This window comes from Gopherus evgoodei, chromosome 1 (assembly GCF_007399415.2).
Source record: "Gopherus evgoodei ecotype Sinaloan lineage chromosome 1, rGopEvg1_v1.p, whole genome shotgun sequence".
Lineage (NCBI taxonomy): Eukaryota > Metazoa > Chordata > Testudines > Testudinidae > Gopherus > Gopherus evgoodei.
The window spans coordinates 277,200,479-277,219,187 of record NC_044322.1 but is presented as its reverse complement, the minus strand read 5'-3'; positions in this window follow the sequence as shown (position 1 = coordinate 277,219,187).

Here is an 18,709-nt window from a genome sequence, read left to right as displayed (position 1 = left end):
TACTGGTGTTACAAGTAGTGACGCTTCCAGGTAAGGTTGCCAGACACGTTCCATTATTCAACCATATTTGTTGTTGTTTAACTTGTTTGGGCTGAAATTTTCCACATTGGGTGTCTGCTGGAGGCTGACTTTTTGCGCAGTGAGGAAGAAGGGGAAAGTTTCAGCTACAATAATTCAGCTGTTTCCCAAAATGAAATTTGTTTTTCCCCTATTAAAAAAAAAAAATCTTAAAGCCATTTAGTTCAGAAGCTTTAGTCCCTCCATGCTTTGGAACAGGGCCTTGACATTGGGCAGGGCTCATCCTGGTGTCAGAAACATCTTTTGGCTTTCTTGTGAACATTTGCCCAAGTTTGGCTAAGTTTATAAGCCCTCCAAAAGAATGTGTGCACATGCTCAGCAGAGGTTTATTTAGAGTTTGACAGATAACAGCTGTGAGGACACGAGCTCCACTGAGCATGCTCTAGCTCCTGTGTGCAGCTGGGACTGCACAGGAACCATGTCCACTGAGCAGGGGAGCATTCTCCATCCTAAGGATCCAAGGGCTGGCTGAGCAAGGTTTTATTGCAATGGCTATTTCTGGCTGATGTGGCCCCGGGCCTGAGAGCGGGGAGACTGTGCAGTGCACCCCGAAAGGGAAAGACTGGGGGACAACAGGGGTGGAAGGGTCTCTGGTCACTAGACATACTGCTGCACAAAACCTAGAGTTGAAAACATTATTCCTGAGTCTCAGTATTCCTTTTCTGGCTTGCAAAGTGTCTGTGTCCCCCTTTCATGGATGATCCACTTAAAAGGTACCAGCCTTCCATGCCTAGGGCCTCTGTGATCTCATATGCTGTGGCTCTAAACATTCCAGCCCTGCTTATGGCTGCATGTGCAGCCTGGATTCAGCTTCTTTGTGAGATGGGTTCTGTGGGGGAAAGTAGTCTATGATTATGTAATTAAAGCCAGTATCAGAATGCATGCGGACAGAGTGGCCAAGTTAAGGTACTACAGTGGCCAAAGCGTAAGAAAAGTATGCTAAATCTTTTGGCGATCCGTCTTAATTGTCTTGGTTTCTTTCCCCTTTTCATATTATCTCATTTTCATAGTGTCTGGCCTCAGCCCTTGATGACAGAAGTTAAGATTAGGAGAAGAATAGATGAGTTCAGCAGTATGACACAGGTTCTTGGGTGACTGGATGCTCATAGCAGCATTAACAAGTTCTTGAGGATGCTCTGTTCAGACCTCTTTGACCAATAGGCTGGTCATCAGGGGGTGGAGGGAGAAGTGAGGGTAGCATAGAGGAATCTCCCCTATAATTAAAGGGGGGTCAAAGCTTTCACCTCACCTGAAAATTTTGCCTATACAATTACACAGCTCTCCCACTGCAGAGATGTCGCCATAGTGCTTTGGGGCAATAAATACGCATGTTAAGAGCAGAGTGACTCTTCCTGCTTATAGATACCGGGTCTGCCAGCAAATGTGCATAACAGCGCGAATTATCCTACCACCCACTTGTGCCTTTCATGCCAACCAGTTACATGGGCAAGTGAGACCCTCATCCACCACTCGGCAGTCCTGCCAGTGTTTGTTCTGCAGTGTGAGGGAGAGAGGGACACTGGCTTACTACAGTACCTGAAAGGTTGCCACGGATGTCCGTTCTATTGGTGAAGTTGCTCGGGAAGTCCCTTCCGATACTTCCAGCTCCAGTGAAGGTGGCCATGGAACTGATAGCATCACACCAGGCACAGCGGAGACAACTCCAAGCCAGCATCCAAAGGGCTAGACATTTCCCAGACCTTTGTCCCTTCATGCTGTCAGGAAACACTGCATTCTCGGCACTATCCCACACACATCCCAGTTCCCTCACTGCCTGTGTTTTCTTTTTCCTTCACTCTGGGACAGGCTCACAAGGCATCCCAGTCTTAAGGATTCTTAAGACTTTGTTAAGCCACCAGGAGCAAACATGTTGTTCTCAAGAGGATTGTCTCTGCTTCACTTACTCTGACACAAGCCTTGGGCTGAGCCACTTGTCCCTCTCTGCTAACAGCTGCGAATGCTGCACAGTGTTACTTGCCCGTCCTTTTCCTTCCAGTCAGCCCCTTGCTCCACCGGGCTTGGAAACAACCGGTGTTTTTGCCTCCCCTTTCCTACTGCAGTAGTTCAATGACTATCAGAGCTTGCTGCCAGTGCCGGAAAAGCAGGAGCTGCATAGAAAGTGAGAAGTAATAAGTGGTTGGAAGTGTAATTTCCAGCCTTCTCTTGCAGTGCCTGAGTCTCACCATTTCGTTCTTGTGAATTTGCTGGCTGTTCTAGCAGTAGCTCAGATGCCCCCATGCCACTATCTGCCAAAATCAGTGCCTGTAAACTGAGGTGAAAAAACATCTCAAAGATTTGCATCAAATTATGATTTTGATCCTGTGCAAAGAGTGCACTCTCCTGATGTCCTTCCCCCCCACCTCCTGACCTTGGATCCTCCTCAGTCCCTTTCATCCCCATCCACCAATGCTCAGGATTAATTTTCTGTAAAATCAATAAAGCTGAGTATGCTGTCTCTGAATCATAGGGGATTTTTATAATGATACTTCATTCAACAGCACCAACAGGGGAACCACTCAAGCAATGTATTTCCTTTTTGCCTTGGGTATTAATAGACAACAGGTTTTAAACAAATAAAAGGAAGTTCTTCTTCACGCAGCGCACAGTCAACTTGTGGAACTCCTTACCTAAGGAGGTTGTGAAGGCTAGGACTATAATGGCATTTAAAATAGAACTGGATAAACTCATGGAGGTTAAGTCCATTAATGGCTATTAGCCAGGATGGGTAAGGAATAGTGGCCCTAGCCTCTGCTTGTCAGAGGATGGAGATGGATGGCAGGAGAGAGATCACTTGATCATTGCCTGTTAGGTTCACTCCCTCTGGGGCACCTGGCATTGGCCACTGTTAGTAGACAGATACTGGACTAGATGGGCCTTTGATCTGACCCAGTACGCCTGTTCTTATGTTCTTATTTCCACCCCGGATGTCTTCATGTGTCTTTTACATATCTGCCTAGCACCTGTTGAATGCTTTATAACTAGTGTAGGCTAGACTAGTGATCACCTGTTGACTACTGAGATTTCTGTGACTATTAGAGCAACACAGTGAGTGAGATAATATCTTTTATTTACTCCTGCGGGAATTCTGTGCCATTGGGTGGGTGCAGAATTCATTTTCCCCACAAATTTCTTTGCTTCCCTGCAGAAAACTGACTTTCTGATGGGGAAGCAAAGGGAAGCTGCAAGAGCGGTCATGCGCCTGTCCCCAGCAGTACTAGCACGTCATTTCAGGTACGTGGAGCATCCAGTAGAGAGGTAAATCACTGTGGCGGGCAGAAGAGTGAGGCTGTGGACATGCTGGCCGGCAACTCCTATGCTGTACTAGGCTCAGCTGCCATTCCTGGTTAGGCTGCAGCAAGAGAGGATGGGACTTCCTCTTCCCCTGCAAAGAGTGGCTGGGACTGTGTCAGACTCACCCCAGAAACCTCCCTTGGCTGCAGGAAGCTTCATACCCTCTGCTCCCGGCTCCTGCCTGCATCACTCGTCAGCCATAGGGGAAGGTTTCACTGTATGGGGAGTTGCTCCCCTGCTTGCATCCCCAGGCATCTGGAGCCACCCAGACCCCCTGCCAAGCCCCTATCCCTCCTGCTGAGCCCCAACCACCTTCATCTGGGCCACCCTGTAGAGTCCTATTCCCCTGCACACGCAACCCCCTGCATCTCCCCAGCACCTAGACCCCCCACCAAGTTGCCTGCACTCAGATTGACCCACACAGAACCTCTCACGCCATACTTGGTTCCCCCCCTCCGCACACACTAATCCCCTCCACACTTGGATCCTGCTGGACTGAGTCTGCTTGCCCCATATCTGGATCAGGGGCTAAGGCTAGGAGTGCGTGCAAAATTCTGGCCTTTCACACATCTAGAGATCTGGGTTCGGGTGTGCCTAGGTCACCGGTGGAAATGAGTTTGGGAAGCTCCTCCGCCTGTTGTCCCTACTACACATCACAAAATGCATGCCAGAATTCCACATGCCTTGTGCTCTTTGCTCAGGCATAACTGCCAGGCAGAAGGTGAAGAGCTCCAGGTCAGGAAGCGGAAGGTGCGGCAGCCTGGGGAAACTTGTTCATCCCACCCTTGTGCTCTTCCTGGTTGTAGCTAGTGCTACCAGTCCCTGATTTTCATGAGTCGCTACACCTCCCCAAATCCAGGCAGATTAGTCAAGGGGAACACCCAAAACTCAGAACACTCAGCCCCCTGTTACTGATTATCTGGAGTGAGCGGGAGGCACTGTGGGAAGGATTGGGTCTAGCACCTCCTCACTTGGCACCAGGCGAGCATTAGGCTGGGATTCAGACCTCTCTCCTTCCCACCCTTTTTGAGCTCTGCTGACATTAAGTAGCTGGCTAAACGAGCACGTGTCACCAATCAGGCCTGTGTTGCACAGGCCAGGATAAGTCTTGTCACATGAGCCAAGAGTGAGCCAGCCTGGCTAAAGACCGTGGACACAATAACCGTTATTGATTTTGTGCTCAAAATGCCAAGTAGATAATGACGTAGATTTTTCTTTTATTAAAGCCCTTACAAGCTATTCCAGGACCCAACAGAGAGAAAGGGCTCATTCATTAGAATTAACATGCTGCGAATACATGACTTTAAAGCTGGGCCTTCTCCCACCTCCAGCTTTAGTCATCTGATCCAATACCAACAGCCGGGCACTATGCTATGTAAGAGGTGGGAGTGGATTATCCCAGTGAGGGGGACCAATCACAACTCCGGTGGGAGGGTGGCGAGTGGGTAAAGACCCTTTCTTCTGTGGTTTGTTTCATTAGAGAGAAGCCAGAAAGGATGGAATCTGTACAGAGAATGGGATCAGCTGGCTTAGGAGCAATCAGAGACCAGCCGTTCTGGCCACACATTTCATAACTGCAGGGTTTTATTCATGCTCATGTTCACTCTGAGAAAGAAAACAAAACCAAATGGTCTTATGTAACTATAGTAGAAAGAGTGAGCCTGACACATGAGGCCTAGTATAAGAAGGCCTGGTGTAAGGCCTAAAGCCTGAACTGAAGTCAGACCCTGCTGGTATAAAGCAAAGTTAGCAAAGTCAGGCTCTGTTACAAAACATGCCTGCTTGCACATTCACAGAAGCTGACAAGAAAGGGCTCGTATTGCAAAGAAGTGTTTGGCAGAGAACACTCACATGAACACATTCCAGAAGTGTAGTCCCAGGACCCACCAATACCAGACATGGCGTAAACACATTCCCGAAGATGGTACAAGGACACACTGACCCCTCTTAAAGATAAGATCAGGATGACAAAGCATCTCTATCCATCACTCTGTTTGAACCAATAGACAGGGAGGAAGTGAGGTTTGATCCAAGGGCATTTGGTACTGACTTAGGCCACGTCTACATTAGAGAACTCAGTCACTTCCAATGTCCCCACCACAGTCTTCCAACTGCATGATCCCCAGTTCCTGCTCTGCAGTTCCACAGCAAGCAATCCAGTTTGGATCTGCTGGTGAGATTGCAATTGCTGCTCTTCCCATGAGCATAATGTCTATTTAACGCCCCCACATTAATGTTCCTCCCAGGCCATGCTCTTTCATGCTCCCCTCTCTGGTAGCTGCACATTTCTTCCTGCAGTCAAAAATGCAATTTACACCTGACCGACAAAGCCACACCTTTCCTAGGAAAGTAGGGCAACCTACTTCCCTTTGGAGACAGATGGGGTAAGCAGAGAGCTGTCTTCATCTGCCCATCCCACATACAAACAAATCAGAGGCCTCTTTAATCAGATACAGGTTTTTACGCCCAACTCTACCCACACCCACATAACACTTCTCAGTTTTTTACATGGTTCATCAAGACTGGTAGCTCCATAATTTGTTCTCGTGTTCCAATGCAGAACAGTTCCCATGATGCCAAAAAGCACAACATTGAAGGAAAGCAAACACCTCTCTCCCACACTGCAAGAACAAGAACTTCTCAGGGAAGCTTGACTGAGGATCCCAGGTATGTAAACATCATTGATAATGATAAAAGGCTACTCAGGGCTTTGTTGTCTGCGAGCCACCTGGGTTTGATTTTTGATGCACTGCACAGAGTGACTTGAACTGGCATGGGGATGGACAGCAGACAGGACTGGATAGGAGAACAGGATGGGGATGAGAATGAGGAGCAGCAGATGAGGTGGAGGTGCTAGGGATCGGACGTAGAATGGAGATGAGAAAATCCATAGCATCATCCCTGGCAACAATGTGTGAGATACCCAGGATCAGATTAACTGGTGGTGATGCAAAGGAGGGTGGAGGTACACTGACAGGTGTGTGTGTGTGTGTGTGTGTGTGTGTGTGTGTGTGTGCACGCAGGGGGCATCCCCGCTTTGGGATAGTGGGGGTGAGGAGTGATCCTGCAGCTCCAGAGGGAGGAGATACAGTAGGAAATATTGCCGATCAAGACTGAGGTGAATTAAAGGCTTGTGCTGGGGATGCTTACGCAGTACCCACTGTGTTGCATCTGGACCTAGCCAGTTATGTGTGTCTCCTGTTTGAGACTGTGCAATCTCCCAATGACTACTACAGCAATTGCCTACATGAAAAAGTAATAGTGGGGAAGTATTTATGTATTTCAACTGTCTTTAATGTGATTGGTGTCTTTAAAAAAGGGTAATCACAGTTTAGCTGCCCTCATGGTGAAGGTGCTAGATTGGGACACAGGAAATCTGTGTTTGAGTCTCTGCTGTACCACAGATACTTTTGTGTAATCTTGGCCAAGACACTTAGGCCCCATCTACATTGGCAAGTTTGTGCGCAGTTAAGCAGCTTTGAGCGTTGTAACTCTTGAGGTGTACACACTGCCAAGCCACTTGTTGCGCAGAAACTGCACAGATGCAGCACTTAAAAAAAAATACCCCAATGAGAGGCGTAGAGCTTTCTGCTCCATGGCTACAGCGCTGTGGTGCCAGTGTACACATTGTGGTGATTACAGCACTGCGATTGACCTCTGGGAGGTATCCCATAATGCCTTCTCTCACCTCTCTGGCCATCAGTTTGAACTCTATTGCCCTGCCCCTCAGGTGACCAACTGTCAGCCCCACCCCATACATTCCTTTGCAAATTTGAAAGTCCCCTTCCTGTTTGCTCAGTGATGTGTGCAGTGGTCTCAGTGCATCTTTCCAGGTGGCCATGCCCGCTCCTCGCACCAGGTGTACCCCTTCCTGGAGCAATGCTGATCTGCTGGACCTCATCGGCATCTGAGGAGAAGAGGCAGTGCAGTCATAACTGCGCTCCAGCCATTGGAATTATGATATCTATGGACAGATTTCTTGATGCATGATAGAAAAGGGTCATGACCGGGGCACATTGCAGTGCAGGGTCAAAGTGAAGGAGCTGCGGAACGCCTACCACAAGGCATGGGAGGCAAACTGCCGCTCCAGTGCTGTTCCCATGCACTGCTGGTTCTTCAAAGAGCTAGACGCAATACTTGGTGGCGACCCCACCTTTACTGCGAAGGCCCCTGTGGATATTTTGTTGGCTCACATGCCAGTCGAGAGTGGATTGAGCCAGGAGGAGGCAATCTTGGATGAAGAGGGGGAAGGGGAACCAGAGGCAGAGAATGAGTCAGAGGCCAGAGATGCATGCAGCCAGGAGCTCTTTTCTACCCCAGAGGAGCCTAGCCAGTCACAGCAGTCGGATCTTGGCAAAGTGCAAACAGGAGAGGAGGCCCTGGTAAGTGGATCTGATTTTGGGAGTTGCTGAAGTGAGTTGTTGGGGGCAGGAGGGTTGCAGAAAGCAAGCTTGTCTCCCACCTTATGCCTTGTCTAGCAGCAAAACAGGCTGTTGATACACTCTCTCACTTCACGGGAATCTCCCTGAGATCTCCAGGAAACTCTCGTAGAGATACTGGGAAATCCACTCCTGCAGGTTCCTTGGCAGAGCTGCTTTGTTTCTTGCCCTATTAACTGTAACTTTCTCATGCCACTGTGCCCTTACGGAGGTGGGGTGAGACCATTGCTGCACACAGACTAGCCACATAGGGGCCAGGGCAGAAGCCGCAGGCTTGGAGAAGACCCTCCCTTGATTCCCTACTCACCTGCAGCAGTGAGATATCTTTCATAATGATCATCTCCTGTGGAAAGTGTGGGGACAGGAACGATTATCAGGCCCACCCTACAGTGCTGGCTCTCCTCACATGCCCAAGAGCCACATGCCCAGTGTACAGCGGGGTCCAAGAACAGTGATTTACTCTGTCCCTGTAGCTACTCACCATTTTGGCTTATGTGTGCTTGCCTGGGGTCAGCCAGTTAGTGACAGATATATGAGTACTGGCTGTGTTTTAAAGCAATGAAATAATGTTGTCTGTGTAGTAAAAAATACTGCTTCTGCAAAACGTTGCATTTAAACTTCACAGAGATGATCTTGGGAGCACAGCCTCCCTCTTTATTATTGGTGGCAGCAGAACGGTTGCAAAGAATTAGGAAGCATCCAAGAAAAACTAAGGAGGACTTTATGCATGAGGTTATGATGCACTCTGTCGCCAAGAAAAAGGAATTGAAGGAGTGGAGGGACAGCAAGAAGAGGGAACAAAAAGAGAATGCTGCACACCAAAAAGAAGCCAGGGAGCGGCTCTTAATAGTTATGGAGCGCCAAGCAGACACGCTGCAGCTCTTCAAACGGAGCAACTCCGCGCCCGCCCTCCACTGCAGCTACTGTCACAAAACTCTTTCCCATGCGCTCCCCCCCACTGCCAGCACATTCTTATCAACCTCCTGGCTCCACTCTCCACTTGCAGCATTCCACTTCTCTCTCCTCCCAGTTCAGAAGTGTGGACTCCCACTACCCGCTGCACTCGACACCCATCTATCTGCAGTTTGGCCCTGCTGAAGTACAGCACCCACTGCATCGTGATCCAAAGGAGAAGGTTGGGTATGATCCCTGGACATGCACAAATCTGTAGCCGTTCAGGGACCCCTCCTCCTCTTGAGACCTTCCATTCCTCCATTCGCCTCCCTAGTGATGAAGTTTTTCATTTGACTCTCTCCTCTGGTTGTTGTCTTTCAAAAAAAGAATTGTGTTTGTTTGAAAACGATCTTTATTCTATTAAATGAAAGCCAAATGGCACGACAAAGCAACATACAATTATGTTAAGGCCCTTCTTGCATCATGTGCACCAATCACCTCCTAGCATTACAAGCACTGAACTCCTAAGCATGGCAACAAATATTAGCGGCTTTCAGCTTCAAATTGCTACCTCAAAGCATCCCTGATCCTTATGACCCCATGCTGTGTCCATTTAATAGCCCTGGTCTCTGGCTGTTCAATCAACCTCCAAGTGCTGAGCCTCTGCAGTCCAGCCCGGAGTGAAGCTTTCACCCATCCCTTCACAAATATTATGGAGCATGCAGCTATAAGCATAGGAATATCGTCATCGGCCAGGTCCAGCTTCCCATACAGGCATTGCCAGCGGGCTTTTAAACAGCCAAAAGCACACTCCACAGTCATTCTGCACTTGCTCAGCCTGTTGTTGAACCGCTCCTTTCTGCTGTCAAGATGCCCCATGTATGGCTTCATGAGTCATGGCATTAAGGGGTAGGCGGGGTCTCCCAGGATCACAATGGGCATTTTGACTTCCCCTATGGTGTTCTTCTGGTCTGGGAAGAAAGTCCCTGCTTGCAGCTTCTTGAACAGGCTAGTATGCCAAAAGATGCATGTGTCATGCACCTTTCCAGACCAGCCTGCATTAATGTCTGTGAAACGCCCACGGTGAGCCACAAGCACCTGGAGAACCATTGAGAATTACCCCTTGAGATTAATATACTAAGTGGCTAGGTGGTCTGGTGCCAGAACTGGAATGTGTGTGCCATCTATTGCCCCTCTGCAGTTAGGGAAGCCCATTTGTGCAAAGCCAGCCACAATCTCACGTATGTAGCCCAGCATAGGCATTGACTTCCTCTCGACCCCCATCCCAACCCAACCCATCCCCCGCCTCTTCCCATCCCTGTCCTGCCCTCACCCCACTCCCATGCCACCCCATCCCCAAAGTCGCCACCCCACTCCGCCTTTTCCTACCTCAGCCCCACCCCCTTCCTGCCCCCATTCCCCCCCTTACCCCAAGTCCCCAGTCCTCACTCCTTCCCTATGTCTTCTCCACCTCCTGAGTGTTCCGCATTCCTGCCCCTCCCCATCCCTCCCAGAAAGTCCTAAGTGCCTCCAAACAGCAGTTAGGCAGTGGGGAGGGGGCAGGAAGTGCTGGGAGGGAATGGGAGGAGTGGGGAGGTGGCACGCTCGGGGAAGGAGAAGGTGAGGAGAGGGTGAGGGTTGGGGGAGCTTGGCTGCCGGTGGGTGCAGAGCACCCACTATTTTTTGCCTGTAGGTGCACCAGCCCTGGAGCACCCATGGAGTCGGCGTCTCTGGTGCCCAGAGTCATGGTCTTTCAGAACAAGATGGCCCTGCACACTTCCATCACCATGAGTCCAACAGTCGACTTTCCCACTCCAAACTGGTTAGCAACCGATCAGTAGCAGTCTGGAGTAGCCAGCTTCCACAGTGCTGTCACGATGCACTTCTCCAGCTACAGGGCAGCTCTCATTCTCCTTTGCTTGCATCGCAGGGCTGGGGTGAGGTCATTACACAGTCCCATGAATGTGGCTTTCCTCAGCTGAAAGTTCTGCAGCCACTGCTCGTCATCCCAGACATGCGTCACGATGTGATCCCACCACTCAGTGCTTGTTTCCCAAGCCCAGAAGCAGCAATCCACTGTGGTCAGCACCTCCGCGAATGCCACAAACATTCTCAAGTCATAGCTAGTATGCCTGGTGAGATCAATGTCACATGCCTCTTGCCTTTGTAGTTTAAGGAATAACTCTACTGCCACTCGTGACATGTTGGTCAGAGTGAGCAACATTCTGGTCAACAGCTCGGGATCCATTTCTGCAGCCAGAAAGAGGAAGGGCAGGGCGTGCAGTACACAAACCATTGAAAAATGGTGCCAAATGCAGATGGAAGCACAGGGATTGCTGGGATACATGGCAATTCATCACGGGGCATTGGGACAGGACTCAGGATGCCCTGCGACCCCTTCTGCCTTCCCACAAGTCTTCGCAGCAAAAAAAAGAGGTGTTCTGTGGTGTAGCTGCCCAGAATGCACCGCTCCTTATAGCGCCGCAAGTGTGAACACACTATTGCGCGGGCAGCTCTCAGTGCGAACTCATAACAATGGTTTTCCTTCGGCGCTCTGAGTGGTGCTGTAACTGCCAGTGCTGTGACTCTGCCAGTGTAGACATGCCCCTAATCGTTCTGTTCCTGAGTTCCCCCATCTGAACCTGAGGATAATAGTGTTTTTTCTATTTATAGCTCTTTGGACAGGAACTGTCTCTTACTATCATGTTACTGTCAGAAAAATGGTAGTAATGGGCAAACATTACAGAATCTCTGAACTTTGACTATTTAACTGGATTTGCTTTGACCAGGCTCACTTCCTTGTTGTGTTTGCTTTCTGTGATCATTCAGGCAGTCCAGCTTTGCTGTTTACTGAGAGCTGATTTCAAAACTTCACATGTGGGCATTTGCAGAAATAAAAATTAAAATATCAATGAAAAAATATACGCACTGCAAATCTTTGTGCACTTATCCAATCAGGAGACATACCATGTGGCTTCTCTGATCTATCACGAGTGACCAATGCAGCTCTGTTAGGATATACTCTTGAACAAGCATTAGCATTAAAAAAAAAAACTACATTATTTACTAACATCAAGTATGTCTGGGGGAATCCTGTTTGCAGAAGTTCTGTAAGTAAAAGAACAGAGTTACATTCATTGGAAACATTATTTGTTGGTAATTATTTGCTCTGGTCTATTGCTCAGCTGTGGGAAGCATATTTAAAGTTCTTTCCTCATCTAAACCAACCAGAGCTGCTGAGAAAATACAAAACATTTTCCATGAAACTATTCCTATTTTCTTTTGCATATTTTTCCAAGTAGCTCTACTTCCAAGCCACATTACTTTTATTTCTCACATCTGACTGCTCTATAATTCAGTGTTTTCACAACTGGGGAACACGTATCCCATAAGGGGCATTAGACTCTACTGGTGAGGCGCTGTACAGAGCTCTCTGCTGTCACGTCTGCTTGTATTTTGGGGAACATTTTACCATTTTATATTTTTGGAACATTTGTTCCTGATATTAGCCCCGTTGACCTTGCTGTTGGTTTATAGTTAGTCACTTGGTTCTTCTTCGAGTGATTGCTCACATCCATTCCAGGTAGGTGTGCGCGCCGTGCGTGCACGTTCGTCGGAAACTTTTTTACCCTAGCAACTCCAGTGGGCCGGCAGGTCGCCCCCTAGAGTGGCGCCGCCATGGCGCTCTATATATACCCCTGCCGGCCCGCCCGCTCCTCAGTTCCTTCTTACCGCCGTGTCGGTCGTTGGAACTGTGGAGCGCGGCTTAGCTGTCCTCCACGTCCCTAGCTCTCCTAGTTCTCTATCGCTTATCTATCGTTCATCTCTAGTTCCATTATAGTTGTTAATTAGTTTGTTAAGTAGATAGTTTAGTTAAATAGTTGTTAAGTAGTTCTTTGCCGGGGGCTTAGCCCTTCCCGGCACCCGGCGCCAGGCTCATGCCTGTTTCGCCGGGCTTCAAGCAGTGTGCGGCCTGCAAGAAGCCCATGCCTACCAGCGATCCCCACGAAGCGTGCCTGAAGTGCCTCGGGGAATCGCACAGATCCGACAAGTGCCGCATCTGTAAGGCTTTTAAGCCGAGGACAAAAAAGGAGAGGGATCAGAGGCTCCGAACTCTCCTAATGGAGGCGGCACTTGACCCGTCGGCTTCGCAGGCCGTGGTATCGGCACCGGCACCGGATCGCTCCGGCACCGAGAAGACTCCCCGGCACCGACCTTCTCCGGCACCGGAATCAGAGCCAAGGCCGTCGAAGTCTGATACTCCGGCCAGGCAGACCCGGCTTGAGCGCCCGGCCTCGACATCGGCCGCGGCGCCGCCGCACCGTCAGCACCGTTGACTCCGGGCCCGGCGGGTCCGTTGAGTCCGGTGCCGCTGAGCTCCCCCATGAGATCTGGGGTTGAGGTAGTGGTCCCATCCACACCGGAGACCTTCGCCTCGGCTCGGGACCTTATTGCCCTGACTGAGCCCACTCGGCTGCCACCCCCGGTACCTCCGGTGCGGGTTGTGTCCAGAGGCAAGCCCATGCTGTCGGCGCCGCCCAGAGACAGTCGTTCGCCATCCAGGTCCCGACGTCTTGGGCGCTCCAGATCCCGACGCCGCTCGCAGTCCCGGCATCGCTCCCCTCAGCGGTACCGGTCGCACTCGCGGCAACGGTCGGCATCGAGACGGTCGCGGTCAGGCTCCAGTCGGCGACACCGGCACCCGCGACTCCAGGAGCAGGTCCCGACGCTACTCTCGCCGCACCGGTCGACCTCCCGGCACCGAGCTGGTGGCAGGTCCCTGTCCTCGGTCGACCTCCCGGCGCCGAGCTGGTGGTAGGGTTCCCGGTCGACCTCCCGGCACCGAGCTGGTGGTAGGTCCCGGTCGACCTCCCGGCACCGAGCTGGTGGCAGGTCCCGGTACCGAAGCGGCACCCGGTACCGATCAGGATCCCGGCACCGTGATAGATCCCGTCCCGATCCCGGTCCCGGCACCGAGACGATCCTCCGTGCCGGCCCGCGCAGACCCTTACCATCCGGGGTTGGCCCCGCCGTGGCCCTCGAGACAGCCGTCCGTATCCTCCCAGACGGACAGTGGGTATGCGCTGGGCACCGACCGGCAGGCGGCGCTGTTCGGGGATCAGCCGCTGCAAGACCAAGGCCCACAACAGTGGGGATTCTGGACACCCTGGGCATACCATCAGGCCCAGGGCCCCCAGCAGCTCCCTGCTAGACCGGCGACTGCGGAGCGTAGGGCCCCTGAAGCCTCCTTGTCTCGCCCCCCTCCCTCCCCGGAAGGGGAGGAAGGGTCCAAACAGCAGGACTCCGCTGTGGCTCCGGAGGCAGAGGCGAGGGCTGAGGAAGACCCTCAGTTGGACACTATCGTGCCTGGGGTCTCATCATCCTCCTCCCCGGATGAGGCGGTGGCGGGTACCTCCTCCACAGTCCCCCCCCGCTGGATCTCAGGGCGCACCAGGACCTCCTCAGGCGATTGGCTCAAAACCTGAGTCTGCAGGCAGAGGAGGTCTCGGAGATAGAGGATCCATTGTCACCATCCTCTCTTCTGATGCTCCCACCAGGGTCGCCCTTGCCCTTCATACGGACCATCCAGGCCAACGCCATACTATCTGGCAGTCCCCGGCCTCCATCCCTCCGACAGCGAAAGGAGTCGAGAGAAAGTACATGGCCCCTTCTAGGGCTATGAATATCTACATGTTCACCCGACTCCCGGTTCACTGGTAGTGCAATCGGTGAACGATAGGGAGCGTCACGGCCAGGAGGCTCCGGCCCCCAAGTCCAGAGAGGCCAGGCGGATGGACCTCCTTGGCCGTAAGGTGTATTCGGCTGGGGCGCTGCAGCTCAGGGTCTCTAACCAGCAGGCCCTGCTGAGCAGATACGCCTTTAACTCCTGGGTGGCAGTGGACAAATTTAAGGAGCTGCTGCCACAGGATGCTCGCCAAGAGTTTACGGCCATCTTGGACGAAGGCAAGAAGGTCGCACGCACGGCCTTACAAGCCTCCTTGGACGCTGCGGACTCGGCTGCCCGTACCCTCGCGTCAGGAGTTACGATGCGTCGCATCTCCTGGCTGCAGGTTTCTGGCCTTCCGCCGGAGCTCCAGCACACTATACAGGACCTTCCTTTCGAAGGCCAGGGCCTGTTTTCCGATAAGACAGACCCCAGACTCAAGAGTCTAAAAGACAACAGGGTCATCATGCGGTCCTCGGGATGCACACCCCCGTGACGCAGCGTAGACCCTTTAGGTCGCAACAACAGCAACAACGTAGGCCGTTTTCCCAGTTCCCGCCAGCGCAGGACCTTTACAGGCGCCGCGGCAGGAACGGCAGGCGCAGGCAGTCTGGGGAACCAAGGGGGGCAGAACCAAGGCTCCTCAAACCCCCGCCTGGTCCTAACCTTCATTTTGAAGGTGCGCCCGAGGGCGCGGTAACAGTTGCCCCTATGGATCCTTTCCCCCCGTTTTCAAACCGCCTTTCGTTTTTCCTCCCGGCGTGGTCCCAAATAACATCGGACCGCTGGGTCTTAGCATGGTGCAGACGGATACCGCCTGCAGTTTGTTTCGTTTCCTCCTTCCCCGCCCTCCTTCCTCGTCCCTCTTCAGGGACCCCTCTCACGAGCAATTCCTTCGGCAGGAGTGCAGAACGCTCCTCAGCAAAGGAGCTATAGAGGCGGTTCCGGAAACGAGAAAGGCAAGGGGGTTTTATTCCCGCTACTTTCTGATCCCCAAGGCCAAGGGGGGCCTCAGGCCTATCCTCGACCTGCGAGAACTCACACAAATACCTTGTGAAGTTGAAGTTCCGCATGGTATCCCTGGGGACCATTATTCCATCCCTGGATCCGGGAGACTGGTACGCCGCCCTCGACATGCAGGACGCGTATTTCCACATTGCCATTTGGCCGCGCCACAGACGCTTCTCTCCGCTTCGTTGTGGGGGCTCTTCATTATCAGTTTGCAGTCCTCCCATTCGTGCCTGTTCCACGGCCCCGAGGGTGTTTACAAAATGCATGGCAGTTGTCGTGGCGCATCTTCGGCGCAACCGGGTCCACGTGTTCCCTTATCTGGACGACTGGTTGATTCGGGCACGTCGGAACAGCAGGTCAACAGCCTGTCCAAATGATCACCGCATATTTGCAAGTCTGGGCCTCTTGATAACACAGACAAGTCCACTCTGAGGCCCACGCAGACGGTGGAATTTATCGGGGCCGTCTTGGATGCCACTGTGGGCAGGGCCTCGCTGCCTCTGCAACGGTTCCAGACCATGGCGGCGATCGTTCAACGTTTGCGGTTAGCCCCATTGACGTCAGTGAGGACAGTCTAAACCTGTTAGGCCACATGGCGGCGTGCACTTTTGTGACCGACTACGCTCGGCTCCACATGAGGCCTCTCCAGCTGTGGCTTATCAGTCATTACAGGCCGGCAAGGCAACCTTTAGACATGTTAGTCACAATCCCCCAGAAGGTCTTAGATTCTCTCGGCTGGTGGTTAGACCAGTCCGTATTATGTGCGGGTCTTCCCTTTCACCCTCTCAGCCATCGGTATCCTGACAACGGATGCCTCAGATCTAGGCTGGGGGGCCCACCTAGGGACCCTGCGGACACAGGGCCTGTGGTCCCAGGAGGAGGTGGGGCTCCACATCAACATGCGGGAGTTGAGAGCGGTCCGCCTTGCTTGTCAAGCGTTTTGTCATCAGCTTCAGGGTCGTGTGTCGCCGTGTTCACGGACAACACGACGCCATGTACTATATCAACAAGCAGGGCGGCACCAGGTCCTCCTCCCTGTGCCACGAGGCGATACGTCTCTGGGACTTTTGCGTAGACCACTCCATTCACCTCAGGGCTTCCTTCCTCCCGGGAGTACGGAACACTCTGGCGATCGATTGGAGCAGTATCCTTCCTGTCACACGAGTGGTCCCTTCGCCCGGCCGTCGCTCCTCTCCATTTTTCCGGAGGTGGGGTTATCCCCGGGTGGACCTCTTCACGTCAAGGGAACAGGAAGTGCCAAGCGTTCTGCTCCTTTCAGGGCAGGGAGCCGGGGGTCGATAGCGGATGCCTTCCTCATCCAGTGGTCGACCCACCTGTACTATGCAATTTCCCCCGTTCCCTCTGGTCCACAAGGGCCTCCTGAAGGTGCGCAGGGACAGGGCTCTCGTGATCATGGTGGCCCCGGCGTGGCCCAGGCAGCACTGGTACACCATGCTGCTGACCTGGCCATAGCCGACCCAGTTCCCCTGCCCCTTCATCCGGACCTGATTACCCAGGACCACGGGACCCTCTGTCACCCAGACCTGCAGTCGCTGCACCTAGCGGCGTGGCTCCTGCGTGGCTGACTGGTTCCGAGCTGCGCTGCTCTACGCCTGTGAGAGAGGTGCTCTTGAGCAGCAGGAAACCGTCCACAAGAGCCACATATTCGGCGAAATGGAAGCGCTTCTCCTGTTGGTGCGTAGAGAGAAATCTCCGCCCTATGGAAGTTTCGGTATCCGAAATCTTAGACTACGTTTTGTCCCTCAAAGGGCAAGGTCTGGCCTTATCGTCGTTGCGAGTCCACCTAGCAGCTATCTCCACCTTATCACCCGGGTGCGGACGGTCGCTCCGTTTTGTTCTCACCCGACGGTGTCGAGATTCCTTAAAGGGCTGGAACGTTTATTCCCTAACGTCCGTCCCCCTGCTCCAACCTGTGATCTTAACCTGGTGTTGTCCCGGCTCATGGGGCCCCCCTTTGAGCCGTTAGCTACTTGCTCCCTGCTCTACCTCTCTTGGAAAACTGCCTTTCTAGTGGCTATCACCTCAGCTCGACGGGGTCGGAAGCTCCGAGCATCTTGTGGTAGACCCTCCATATACGGTCTTCCACAAGGACAAGGTGGCAGCTGAGGCCACACCCTGCTTTTCTGCCCAAGGTGGTCTCAGCCTTTCATGTCAACCAAGAGATTTTCCTTCCGGTTTTTTTCCCAAAACCTCACTCCTCAGGCAGGAGACGCAGCTCCACTCGCTGGATGTCCGTAGGGCTCTCGCGTTCTACATAGAGAGGACTAAGCCCTTCCGGAAATCCCACCAAACTTTTCGTGGCGGTAGCAGATCGTATGAAAGGTCTTCCTATTCCTCCCAGAGGGTATCCTCTTGGGTTACGTTCCTGTATCAGGACTTGTTATGACTTGGCCCATGTCCCTACGGGCCGTGTGACTGCGCATTCTACCAGGGCGCAGGCGTCGTCGCTGGCTTTCCTCGCCCGTGTGCCCATCCAGGAAATCTGTCGGGCAAGCGACCTGGTCATCGGTCCACACCTTTGCTTCCCACTACGCCCTGGTCCAGCAGTCGAGGGAGGATGCGGCCTTCGGAACTGCAGTGCTCCGTGCCGCGACTTCTCACTCCGACCCCACCGCCTAGGTATGGCTTGGGAGTCACCTACCTGGAATGGATGTGAGCAATCACTCGAAGAAGAAAAGACGGTTACTCACCTTTGTAACTGTTGTTCTTCGAGTGTGTTGCCACATCCATTCCACACCCGCCCTCCTTCCCCACTGTCGGAGTAGCCGGCAAGAAGGAACTGAGGAGCGGGCGGGCCGGCAGGGTATATATAGAGCGCCATGGCGGCGCCACTCTAGGGGGCGACCTGCCGGCCCACTGGAGTTGCTAGGTAAAAAAGTTTCCGCCGAACGTGCACGCGCGGCCCGCGCACACCTACCTGGAATGTATGTGACCAACACATCTCGAAGAACAACAGTTACAAAGGTGAGTACCTTCTTTTCCAAGGGACCAGCACACTCCTCGTGTGTTTTTTGATTGTCCATGATGAGGGGTGAGGTTTGTGAACTGTTTTTATTGAATTTAAAACATTATGAATCTATAGCTATTCATGTCAAATGTTGGGAGGACTTTTTTTTAATTACCAAGATTTGTGCCTTGACAGTGTGCCCTTAGAGAACCATGTATGGCTGTACTGATGATAACGTCACTTTCATCAAGGATCCCAAAACGCATCACAAAGTTACACATGTTCTGCTCTCTGCTGAAGGAC